Below are 12729 nucleotides of genomic sequence, written 5' to 3' on the forward strand. Positions count from 1 at the left end.
ATGATAGAAAAGAAGCATCTGAACTTGTTCTCTACCTAAGCAATGGAATTTCTGAAGTGGGGACCAAAAATGTCTTGATCCGGCCAGATCCAGGGTTTGCAGTAGGGGTGCATCATGACCTGGATTTTATTTGTGTAATAGTCTTAACTTGTTCTCTGTTGGGCATTAGACTTTGAATGAGGGGCCAGGACCAAAACTCAGAAGTATCTAGGTATATCCATCTTTTGTATCTTTTCCCTTTAAATCATGGGTAGCTGCTGAGTCCTTCCTGTGCTCCCACTGCCTGTCCTATCTCAACACCTCTCCACTTGCTACTTCTGCCTACCTGCTTCCAGCCATCTACCTCTGCTCCTTAATCCCCCACTGCCTCTTTCACCCTCCCTGCCACTTAGTGCCTTCCATCTCCAATTCTACCTTCTTGCTGCTTCTCTTCCCACTACCCAGTTTTCTCTCAGCTGTTCCTCTTTCCCCTTCACTTCTGTTTCCTCCCCTCAGAAAGTGTGAGCTGCTACCTTGCAGTCTAAATATTATCCTGGGACTGAGCATAGTGTCATGACATAACACATACTGCTGCAGGGAAAGCAGAGGTAAGTGACTTATCTCTGTTCACAGTATTGTTGTAGTGTGTTGATCCTGGGATCTTAGAGAACCATAGTGGGGGAGGTAATATCTTTTACTGGATAAACCTCTGTTGATGAAAGAGACAAGTGTTCAAGCTTACACAGAGCTTTTCTTCTTTCTTGTGTGAAGGAAGGGATAATGCCCATGAGCTGTGGGAATTTGGAGTATTCCAATGCCTTGCAAGACCTACACTCAATAGAAGTATGGAGGGTTATAAAGCAATTTGACTTGCATCTCACACAGAACTCTCATTTACTTTTTATTCATATGTCACCAGTACACTCACACTAGTAAGGCTATGAAACAACAGTATGCAAGCAAAAAATAACTTCTGTTAAATATGGTGTCATATTTGTCTTGTTCTCCTGATCACTGGGTTGTGTAATATCATTTTTATGCCTGACTCTCCTATGGAGGCCAAAGCAATCTGTGAATATAACTCGTAATGGACCAGACTCTGAAATTGTGAGCTTCATCTTTGCAAATTGGGAAAAGTTATGGCTCTTACATGCAGTAAGGAGTATAGTAATACATTGTTTTATGGGAATCAAACAAAAAATGAATTCAGTGCAGTAGGGTGAAATCAAAGGGTGAAATCCTAGCGCCAGAGAAATCAATGAGAGGAAGGATTTAACTGAAATATTCCTGATTGTGAAGGGTGATCATTAGGGTCACACTTGAATTCTTTCCTTTCACTGGGGACTTGCTTAAAACCAGAAAATCCTGATATGAGATATCACAGGCAAAGAAAGACTGGATATGTTACAGAACTATAGTGATAGATAATATCTAGCATTGGGGCAGGAGCAGCGCCAGGGGTTTTGGCGCCCTAGGCGGGGGTCCTTCCGTGCTCCTGGTCTTTGGGGCACTTCGACGGCGGGTCCTGGAGCGAGTGAAGGATCTGCTGCAGAATTGCTGCCGAAGACCTGGAGCGCGGAAGGACCCCCCACCGCCAAATTGCCGCCAAGGGCGGCAAAATGCTCCCCCCCCCCCAAATCCTTGTGCCCTAGGCAACCGCCTAGGTCGCCTAAATGGAAGCACCGGCCCTGCATTGGGGATTGGTCCTGCTTTGAGCAGGGGGTTGGACTAGATGACCTCCCGAGGTCCCTTCCAGCCCTGATGTTCTATGATTCTATGATTTACCTTATTTAAAAATATATATACACTTTTATTTTCAATCAGATCTTTCAAGATCCAATTTAGGTAACAGCTACTGTTCTTCAACTCCTGTGATCAGAAACAGAGTTGTCTGGATTACACAGCTCTTCTTTTCGTCTGCCATATATATATATATTTTTTTTAGGTGTTTGTTCAACATGTGTTGGTGTGGGGGAGAAAAGCAAAACTTGTTTGGAACTTATTTTATATAAGTCTAATCACTGTATGGTTATGTCTTTTTTTCTTTTTCTTTTTCTTTTTTTTCATTCTACATAAGTTTTGTTCAGGCAGAGAGGCTTGAGCTGCATCCAAGCATATCCTGGAATTGGTATATGGCAAACTTGGAGTAATTGCTGACTGTTGACACTAACTGAGCTTTATGTTGCTCAATATAATTTTCTGAAATGTTGTTTATCCAGAAATTTGAAGCAGGATTAGTTTTGTCACTGCATCAGACTTTTATCTAATCATCATCTGAGACTATGGAGGGACCAGCTATGTGCCACTGAATTAATGGGAGTTTTTCTGTTGACTTCATTGGGAGTAGGATGCGGACCTTATTTCTTAATGATAAGTGCAACTTTTTTTGGTCTGGATTGTGCAAATACTCATATGTTTAACTATTCACAAAAATAGTTTCACTGAACTTGATGAGACTACTTAGGTACGTAAAGTTACATGTGTGTAAGTGTTTGCAGGTTGGAGCCTCAGTAAATGTATAATTGTAACCATCATGAGCAGGGCACATGCCTACCGTATATAAACAAATTAAAACCCAATGAGTCATTTGAACACAATTAGAATAAATGGAGGACCCAGAAACTAATCTTATTATCTGAAATAAGTCTCATGAGAGACTGATTGTTGAATTTTAAACATAAGCTTTTATATTTAACTGAAGTTTTTTCTTGTTTGTAAAACATCTAGATAGCTTTCAAAACATGCAGTATATAGATAAGAGACTGGAACATCTTTTAGCAATGTAGCTTGCGTGCAAATATTTGTGTTTTTAGCAATGTTTAGTATATCATGTTAATGTCATGTTTTGGCATGTGCATTATGTATAGGTTGGGTGCTACAATGTGTTTGAATGTAAGTTTTTTGGTAAACTATGAACATTTCTTATCAGCCAAGATGTTTGCAGATGTGACATTGATATTGGATTTCATTATTGTCTTTGATATTTTGCCTGTTTAAAAGAACTGTAGAATTAGGCCCCATTAGATCTTGCAGAGTTAGAAAGTTCCTGCTTTTACTGCTATGACTTGCTACAGAGAAGACACGATGATTCAACTAAAATGAGTGAATACAGTTTTAAAACGGGGGGCGGCACTGTCTATTTCTCTTTGTGGAGTGAAGCAGCCTGAAACTGCTAATGCACTACCAGCCAAAATTGGCCATTATCTGCTGAAAGGGGTAAAGAGATTGCAAAAGCCTCATTCTGCCTTGTTCAGGGGATGATATGAATTGAGGATGGGGCCACAGGGATGACCACACTTCATTATCTCTCATCATGCTGTACAGAGCCTGCTGAAATTTACTTCATAAAATAACACATGCTGAAACAACCTGCTCAGGTTTTGGTAAGTGGCCATACATGTCATGGCCACAGGTGAGTTTTCCTTGATTTAAGGATTTCATACAGTCAGAGGAGTGAGGCTAAGGAAATACTACTCCTATTTCTACAACGAGCTCTTGAATTTTTTGGTCACCCTTATACTACAAGGAACTTAATTATTCTATCACATCACCAGATGTGGTAGATGAAAACAGCAAGAGTTTTTAGTCTTGGATATTCTGCTGTAATTAAACATTTATTTAATTTCATTCCAGAACTAATTTTACAGACTAAAAGGGAACTCTATTAAGATACAAACCATTAGCAACCACCTCTTATTCATGTTTTTGAAAACAAACTATCCTGCCAATAAATTCAAAACAGAAATGTTTGAATTGTTATTGGAAAATTACTGAATAGGTGCATAAATGCAAAGTGAGAAAGCATGAAGTTATATTCTTTACACTGCATCAACAGATATGCTTATTCAGTACATGTGTAAAGACCAAAAGAGAAAGCATAATTGAATATCTGTAGACGGAGGGGAAAAAAAATCTTGTAATGACTATTCATTAAAGTCCACAATTACTACTATTTTTATTTCAGAGCTGGGAATCAGACTCTTGGGAGTGGGGAAGGGGACTGGTGACAAGTTATCAATAAGGGACAGATCCTGAAGTTCTTTACATAAACAAATCTCTTATTAAACTTAAAAGCAGTTATGTGCATGGAAAGGTTATGGTTCAGAAATAATCTGTGTTCAATTAACTGTAAATGGTCCGTACTGCTTGTTTTTGATACAACTGTATTTCTAGCTAACCAAATTCACCACCTGAAAGCAAATAATTTATTATCCAAATATATGATTATTACCGAACTAACATGTCATTATACTAAAATGTCTAATGATAAATGTTTGGTCGGTGGTAAGCTGCGACAACTGGGCTTTTTGTTCAAAACCTGCTCATTTTGCTGTTATCTCATCCTCCTTTTTTCTACCCTCAAAGTTGTTTCTTTTGTTCACCTGTTGTCTTGCCATAAAGCAAGATTGTAGGCTCTGAAACTCTGTGGGGAAGGGAGTTCCTTTTTAACCCATCTCTGCACAATGACTAGCCCAACAGGCTAATAAGGCCTCTGAGTGTTCCAGTAATGCAAATAATAAGTTTGAGACCTAATTGGGTTATTATTTGTAGTTATAATTAAAAGTGATGGAAAGTGTATGTTATGAGGTACAAGGGCTGTACCAAATCAAGTGCAAGGATTTATATATTGTTTAATGGAAATTATCATTCAGCTGCAAGTCAGTAATCGACACCATCTCTGCAGTCTGTCTGAGAGAATTACGTTTCAGTCAAAAGTTTTTTTCTGCCATTCCACACCAAGGACCATATGCTTTCTTGTACTTGGGTGTGGAGTGTCCATTGATATTAATGAGTTGAATAAATTGCATGATGTCAGTATCGGGAATCCTTAGTTACAATCACTTGCCTAGAAACACTAAACTTTTGGGGTTGGAGCAGGAAATAGGATGTGATGAATAACTATGTCCTGATTACATCATCATCTCCTTAAGACCAAGCCTTTTCTTGCTCCATTTTGGGAGTGGAATCATTCTGCAGTCTACCCTTGGAGACTGGTGAATCTTAGCAGGCTCCAGAGTGTTCAGAATTTATTTATTTCTCATCCATTGAGTCTCACTGTCACTTGTCTAGTAGAACCAGTAATTTGTGAATCATGATAAATATCACATTTGTCCTACATCCTCCTCCTTTACACCTCTCTCCAGCATCATCCATAACATTATCATGGTGTACAGAAGACACATTCCAGGGAATAAAGCTGGGGTACTTGTGACCTTTAAAGCTCTGAATAGTCAGGCATCTAGTTATGAGAGTGCACTTCTCACCTTATAACCATAGCAGCAGTTGGCTGGGAGATTCTTGTTGCTTGCTCCTATCTTTGAATATTCTGTGACCACTGGCAAGTTCAGGGGCGGCTCTAGCTTTTTTGCTGCCTCAAGCACGGCAGGCAGGCGGCTTTCGGCGGCGTGCCTGTGGGAGGTCCGCCGGTCCCACGGCTTTGGTGTACCCGCCACCGAATCTGCGGGACTGGCGGACCTCCCCCAGGCATGCTGCTGAAGGCTGCCTGACTGCTGCCCTTGCAGGGACTGGCAGGGCGCCCCCCGGGCACACGCTTGGAGCTCTGGTGCCTGGAGCTGCCGCTTGGCCAGATAGTCTCATTTAGAGGCCCTTGCCTTTGAAATTTGCTCCTCTTGGCAATGTGTTATCTTTTTCTGAGGCAAGGCCTGCTTATTTTGTGTATTATTTGGTTGACTGTTGGTTGATTCTTTTATAGTCGACTTATGTTTTAATTTCTGTAACTGTGCCAAATTGTTATAAAGGTAAGTACTAAGGAAATAATCAAAGTACAAAGAAAGAGAGGAATGAAAGAAAGCTAACAGAGCATTGACATTCTAATGAATCAACTCGTGTTTTGTATGTCTTCCCAAACCGATCAACATTGGAGGCCATATTTTCCTTAACTGTTTTGTGAGCCCCTAGCTCATAACACCTTCATAATAACAGAAAACATATTTTTCCTCTTTAAATATAGCCCTTTCCTTTACAGGGTAAGAATAGACACTCTGCTTCTGTACTTCTCCAGTCTCCTCCCAGAGAAATGAATCTTTATTCTGAACAGTTGTACTTAAGTCTGAAAGATATTTACTTCTAAATATCTAAATTTATCTTCTTGGCCACATCTAGAAACCCAATCAGACATAGTCTTTGACATAAATAAAAGTGACAATTGATATGCCTCAGGGGAAGATTATGGACTTAAAAATATTTCCCGTGAATAATTAATAGGATTTATTTGGTATTCTGTCCTGATTAAGTCATGAGCTTGATAGCATATTAGGAATGTGAGGCACTCTCAATTTGCGTATGCAACTCTGCAGACCCAAACCTCAGACAGTAATTTTCAATTTCTTAATATAAAGTGTTCTCCTCTCACCGGTTAGCAGAAGCTGAAGCTGCTATGTGACTATATTTCATATTTTGAATATTTTGTGACCAAGTAATTATATTACTTCAGTAATTTCTACTATTTCTACTTTCTTTGAGGTAAAATGTCTTTTCAAGAAGGAATAGCTAAACGAGAAGAGAAAATTTAAGTTGAGGTTTTTCTCTGGCGGTGGTGGTGGTTTGAATTACCAATGAAGAAAAGCCTCAGAAAGGGAGTGAATTAGGGTTGGACTATATACAGATTGTAGTAACGTGTTACTTATCTTGCTTTGAACAGAACATACACAGTCACATCTATTGGCTATCTTGACTGGGACAGGGAGAATCTATTTTTTAACAGAAGAACTGAATGGCTATTAGTGGAGATGTGGCTGTTCTACAATACAGACCTGTATTAATCTTGATATTTAGTACTAAGTTACTAAATGGCACCTTCATTATTGATTTTGCAGATATAGCACTTTCTGAAAATTGATATACCTTGTCAATTTATTCATTTTTGTTGCATTGTCACTAACATTACTGGTATTAGTATCTGATGGTAGATACTAGAAATACTGATAGCACTTAGTGTCAATCAGTAAAATGTGTTTAGGGATAGAGTCTAGTAGTGTGCTTAGTCTTAAATGTAACTTTGTGTTGGCCCGTAATACTGCTGGGGAACAGGAAGGGGCAGGATTAGCCTGGCTGCTGATTGGTGTGCAACTCTATCTGAATTCCTCCTAGGAACTCCTGCTACCAACATAGATAACAGGAAAAGTGATTGCGGGCAGATGGCTCTCACCATCACTTTTTTTTTTGTTTTAATAGTAGTTGAATTTTTGAAAAGAGAATTTTTTTTGTTGTTGCTTTTGATGTAGATGCCTCATTGTGTAAAATGAGCATATTTGCCTCATTTTCAAAGTTTTAATTGTCATTTTAATTATGAGTTTTAAAGGTAGAGATTCATACATATTACTTGCGTACTTAGTGTATCTAGTGTACTTTGTTGGTTTGCTTTGGGAAGGCATTGGCAGTTTGAGCTGCACAATCCCACAAGTTAAATAGCACTTTTTCACCCTTTTTATTTTAATTTGAGCTCAGTGTTTGTTTGGCTTTATCTTTTTGCAAGGTAAAAACAACCCTAAATTTATGTATTTTAAAAAGTTACCTCTAGCTGATTAATTTTTGGGCTCTTACTGTCTCAGTCATGTCTTATTTCTTGGCTTGTTTATTCATTTCATGTTAAATGTCTTTGTGTTAATGCTGTGATTGAGCAAGGTATCTCAATGGGTACTAAAATCTGTAGTTTCCAGAACTGCTGGAAAATGTGTGTGACTTAATAAATAACATTCATGTGTGGCTAGCTTTTTTCAGCTATAAATCTAAAGGAAAATTAATATATAATTTGGGAATCTAATCCCGAACATAATTGAAAAATCACTGGTATTGTGGGTGTTAAGCATCCGTCAGAATCAGGCCATACAGTGGTTCCCCTTGGAATAGTTTGTGTAAGTTACGACTTTGGTTAGAAATAAGATTGCTGCTTAGAAAGTTATGGAAAATACAAGTTGTACTATTACAGACAAAGTATGGCTCCTTTGTGTTTAACTTTTGAAATCTCCTTACAGAGATTTACAATGGTCTGTTTGTTAGATCTCCGTCAAAACCTTGCTGGTATGTGAGATCAAAAAGGAATTTTCGTATCGATGTATAAATTTGCTCTGTGGGATTCTTGGCTTCACTGTACTTTCTTTGGTTCTAGTCTTAAGAGTCACTGTAGAAAAAACATTTTTACTCAACAGAGCTGCTCCCTTTGTGTATTCTGTCAGTCAGCCTACAAGTGTGACACAAGTAAGTTTTTACTGCTTTTTACTTTTTGTTAGAGCATCGCAGCCCACACAGATAAGAGAGAGCTTTTTGTGTATCTCCATAATTGTTTAGCCCTGCAAATGAAATTTAGTAATCCGTTGCACCTCTTCAACTCCATTGAAAACAATGATGTTGCACAGGTGTCACTGAGGGTAAGAACTTCACTTAATGCTAATCCCAGTTTGAGTAAGCAAGGCTGCCAGTTAAGGATAAAATATATTTGACATGTTGTCTATTCCTTGATACAAGGATGATGTCTGCCAGGGGAAAAATCACTGATGAGACTTAAGATGGCTGAGGAGTCTAGTTCATAGTTTACAGGTTACTTATCGGCTTAAAGCTGTAGTTCAAAGGAGGCTGCGTGACATCAAGAATCAGTGGCAGCAAGCAAAGGCCAGGGAGATCCAGAGTTTCGCTGTTCAACATGACATGAGAAACTTTTTTCAAGCAATGAAAGCCATCTACAGGCCAAGTTCAAATGGCACAATCCCTCTGTGATCCCAGGACAATTCCACTCTTCTCAAGGACAATGTGGCCCTCAAACAATGTTGGAAGGAGCATTTTGAGACTCTCTTGAACCATGAATCTGAAGTCTCAGCTGCCACCATTGAGTTCATTCCTCAGCATCTAGTAATAGAACCTCTTGCTGTTCCCCCTCCCCATCTTCTGAGGAAGTTTGGTGAGCCATCACTCAGAGTAGAAACAAAACAACGCCAGGCCCAGATGGCATTCCCATGGAGGTCTTCAAAGCTGGTAGAATAGCACTTGTGCAAAAACTTCATCAACTTCTTAATGAGGAAATTCTACCTGACCTCAAGAATGCCAATATTGTGACCATTTTAAGAAAGGGGACACATCAATGTGCAGGAATTACCGAGGTATTGCCCTCTTCTCCATTGTCGGGAAAATCCTTGCTTGCATCCCTTTGAACAGTCTCCTCCCTCTTGCCGAAGATGTCCTTCCAGAATCCCAATGTGGTTTCAGACTGTCTCAGGGCATCACCGACATGATTTTTGTTGCACGACAGAGCTAAGAGAAGTGTAGAGAACAATACCAGCCATTGTTTATGGCATTTATTGCCCTAACTAAGGCCTTTTGATTCTATCACTCGTGAAGCATTATGGAAGGTGCTGTCTAGGTTCGATTGTCCATTGAAGTTCATTTGTGATCTCCGGTTACTTTATGGGATGACTGCCACCATCCTCTGTATGGGTTGAAGATAGATCCATTCACCATCCGTGCTGGTGTTAAGCTGTGTTACTGCCCAACCCTTTTTTCCATCTGTCTTGTCATGATCTTGATTTTTATTTGTGACTGCCTTTCTTCTGGAGTTGAGATTGAGTATTGCATGGACAGCCAGCTCTTCAATCTGTGACATCTTGTACATGTAAACTAAGCACATTTTACGGGGAAACATGGTACGACAATAAATATCAAATCCTCTGAAGTCAGGTGCACAGTCAGTTTTCAGAGTGGAACTGCAATTCACAGACCCTCCTTCTTATAATCCAAACCTGCTTATAGAAACATTTTAGTATTTGCAATCAGTAAGATGAAACTCTGGTCCCTTGTACAAAATCTGATTTGAAGTGGACCTTACATGTATGTGTTTTGGGGTAGAATCCCTTTCCTGTTCTCCACTTCCCCTTCAGAGGCAGAGTGTGGAGCACCTTTTGCAACCTGGATGTTACTGCAACCTAGGTTGTATAGTAATGGCTCTTGCCCACTGTGCTCCTCATTCCCCAAATTATGCAGGATGATTGTTCACTGGAGCCAAGGTCCTACAGCTTCACCACCAGTGCCCCGGTGTTTCAGTAAAGAGAGTTGTTACATACTCTTCTCCCAGTATGATTACATGCCCTAGCCTGCCCAGGGTACTGGAACCACACTATTTCTTCTGTGTTTTGAGCCCTTTTGGGTTGCAAAGAGGTCTACAGTTTTGGCCTATCCTCCATCCCTCTCTCTCTCTCTCTCATATCTAAAATATTCCCACGGCAATATAACATCATGGCAATATTTAATTGATCATGTAATCCATTGTTTCCAAAACTTTTCAGAGCTGAGCCCCTCTTCAGGAAAATGAAACCAATTGCCCCTTCCCTCTAAAACCCTGCCATCTGATGTTAAAGGGCTATCCAAAGTCAGTGGTCACTTGGAATAGATTGTATTGATCTTCATAATATGATGATTCCTCTTATTTCTTACAAATGTTGAGCAGTGAAATAGATAGATATTAATATCTGAAATATAACAGAAATGAATGGAGCAGAAGTAGCAAATGAATGGAGCAGTTCACATCTCAGCCCTTACTGTTTTAGACTCTCTGTACTCAAGGGCATATTGTTTCATCACATATGCTGATATCATGTTTCAATGTTTTCTTTGCAACCATAAGAGATAGTGACTTACTTTCTTTAAAAAAATGAAAGCTGGGACTCTGGAGAACAATTGAGGACAATAAAGGACCTTTACGCCCTGTGATGGGGTACATTCTACACTGTGAGAAATGCTGCTTTAATCCATTCACATTTTTGTGTGCATACTTGACATTGCCTGCATAATTTTACACGAAAATAGCAACTACTACATTTTATTCTTATTTAATTTGTGCATGTTGTAAAATGTGTGTATAAATATCCATGGAGATTTGCCCATATAGTACACCATACAGTACTCTGTAGCCTTGGGGAACGCACCCTCAACTGTAAATCAAGAGGACATTAGTTTGAGTCTTGACTCTGCCTTGGACTGCTGTTAAAGGGTACATAACAAATGGAAATATTAAGCCAGACCGTGTAGCACTACAGTCAGGGGGTGCAACTATCATTGTTACATTTTACACATAAGGAACTGAGCGTGTGCATGAGATGACTTCAGGCAGATCTGTGAATGGAATCCCATGCTCTGATATGACGACTCAAATCTCCTCCATGTTGCCAAACTGTCTCAGAAGAAATGGATTAAATTATGTGCTTATGTAATTCTCGCTAACCCAGTGTGGCTCTTTGCCATTCTCTAGTAGTGAGACAGAGGTTTGCATCTGCTACTACTGTCACGCTAATGGACCTGGTTCTTTAGTTCAAGTTTTTTAGAGGCTCATATAGGGTGACCAGATGTCCCGATTTTATAGGGACAGTCCTGATTTTTGGGTCTTTTTCTTATATAGCCTCCTATTACCCCCCACCCCCTGTCCCGATTTTTCATACTTGCTGTCTGGTCACCCTAGGCTCATACCTTTCCAATCCAGAGATGCTAGGTTCGTTCCCTGCAGATGCCAAAACAGAGGCCCTTTGTCTTGGATGCTAGACTGACCACACTCTTCTCCAGAGGAAGGCACAGAACCCATTTTATGGAGTGTCTAGATTATTATCATCACAAAGATGTAGGAATTGGTATACCTGAAACTCCTTTTTTTTGGTTAAGAGTGAGGAAATTGAGGCTGGTAGCATGGGCCTACCCCTGTTTTTTTTGCCTTTTTCCTTTTTGCCTTTTTACTCCACAAAAATGATGATGATTTAGGGATGATAAGAACCCCCAATGCTGCTGCTCCTTCTCTTCCCTGATCTTTTTATATTTACCCAAAACAATACCAGTTCCTTGTGAAACTAGCCATGTTTCCTTCAAGACCCAGATATGAGAGGAAGTTGTATGATTAAAACTAAAGAAATTGCTTTTGCTTTTACTTACATGCGTTATATATATAATTCATTTCATATATAAAATGTAGGGTCACACTTTGTGACTAATCAGTTTCCTTTCTCCATTCCCTTTCCAAACTCTCCCTGTTGTGACTCTGAATACTGCTGATCATTTGGCTGAGAACCAGCTCAGGAAAATGTCACAGCAACTAGAACTAACCCCTCAACCTTCAGTTTTCTTTTTCACGGCACAAGTTTTTGTTTCTGTTAAACAAAACAACTCCTCTCATAAAACAAAAAACCTGAAAACAAATTAGCTTTTTTGCAAAAAGCTCAAACTATTCTAATGGATACTATATAATAGTTAGGAATTGAGAGATAATTTTGGACTCCTGTTTTAAGGTTAACAATTTAATCAGCTAACACATTTTAATTCTGTGCTTGCATTATTCATAATCTTAAAAATACATGATTAAAACAAATGTGAATCTGCTTTTACAAGCAGTTAGAAAACGTACATATTTCAGAGTAAGGATAATAATGCCTTCTTTCTCAGCCTACAGTAAAGGGATTTGAGTCTGCCTGGTGTGTAGTAAATAAAATGATAAAGCTTGCAGCTGGTATTCTAATAGCTCCAAAGATGTGTTTTATATTGCCTGGCTGGGTCTTGACAGATCGCTTGGATTAATAAAGCATTTGAAATAATCACTCTGATCTGCTTAGACACAAGAATTTATAAGCAGGAAAATATATTTACATGTAATTCAAACATATAACACATGCAGAATGTGGGGAATATTACACAGTCCAAAAGAAAATGACAATAAGTTGTCAGTGGCTCTTTCTGACCTCTCGAATAAAACAACGTTTTCAGCAT

General features: G+C 39.2%; 1 protein-coding gene across 1 annotated transcript in view; it reads left to right on the forward strand.

Moving 5' to 3' along the window:
- GPM6A (glycoprotein M6A) overlaps positions 1–12729 on the forward strand; it is a 334124-nt gene that overhangs the window by 921 nt on the left and 320474 nt on the right. The window lies entirely within an intron of this gene.

This window comes from Malaclemys terrapin, chromosome 5 (assembly GCF_027887155.1).
Source record: "Malaclemys terrapin pileata isolate rMalTer1 chromosome 5, rMalTer1.hap1, whole genome shotgun sequence".
NCBI lineage: Eukaryota > Metazoa > Chordata > Testudines > Emydidae > Malaclemys > Malaclemys terrapin.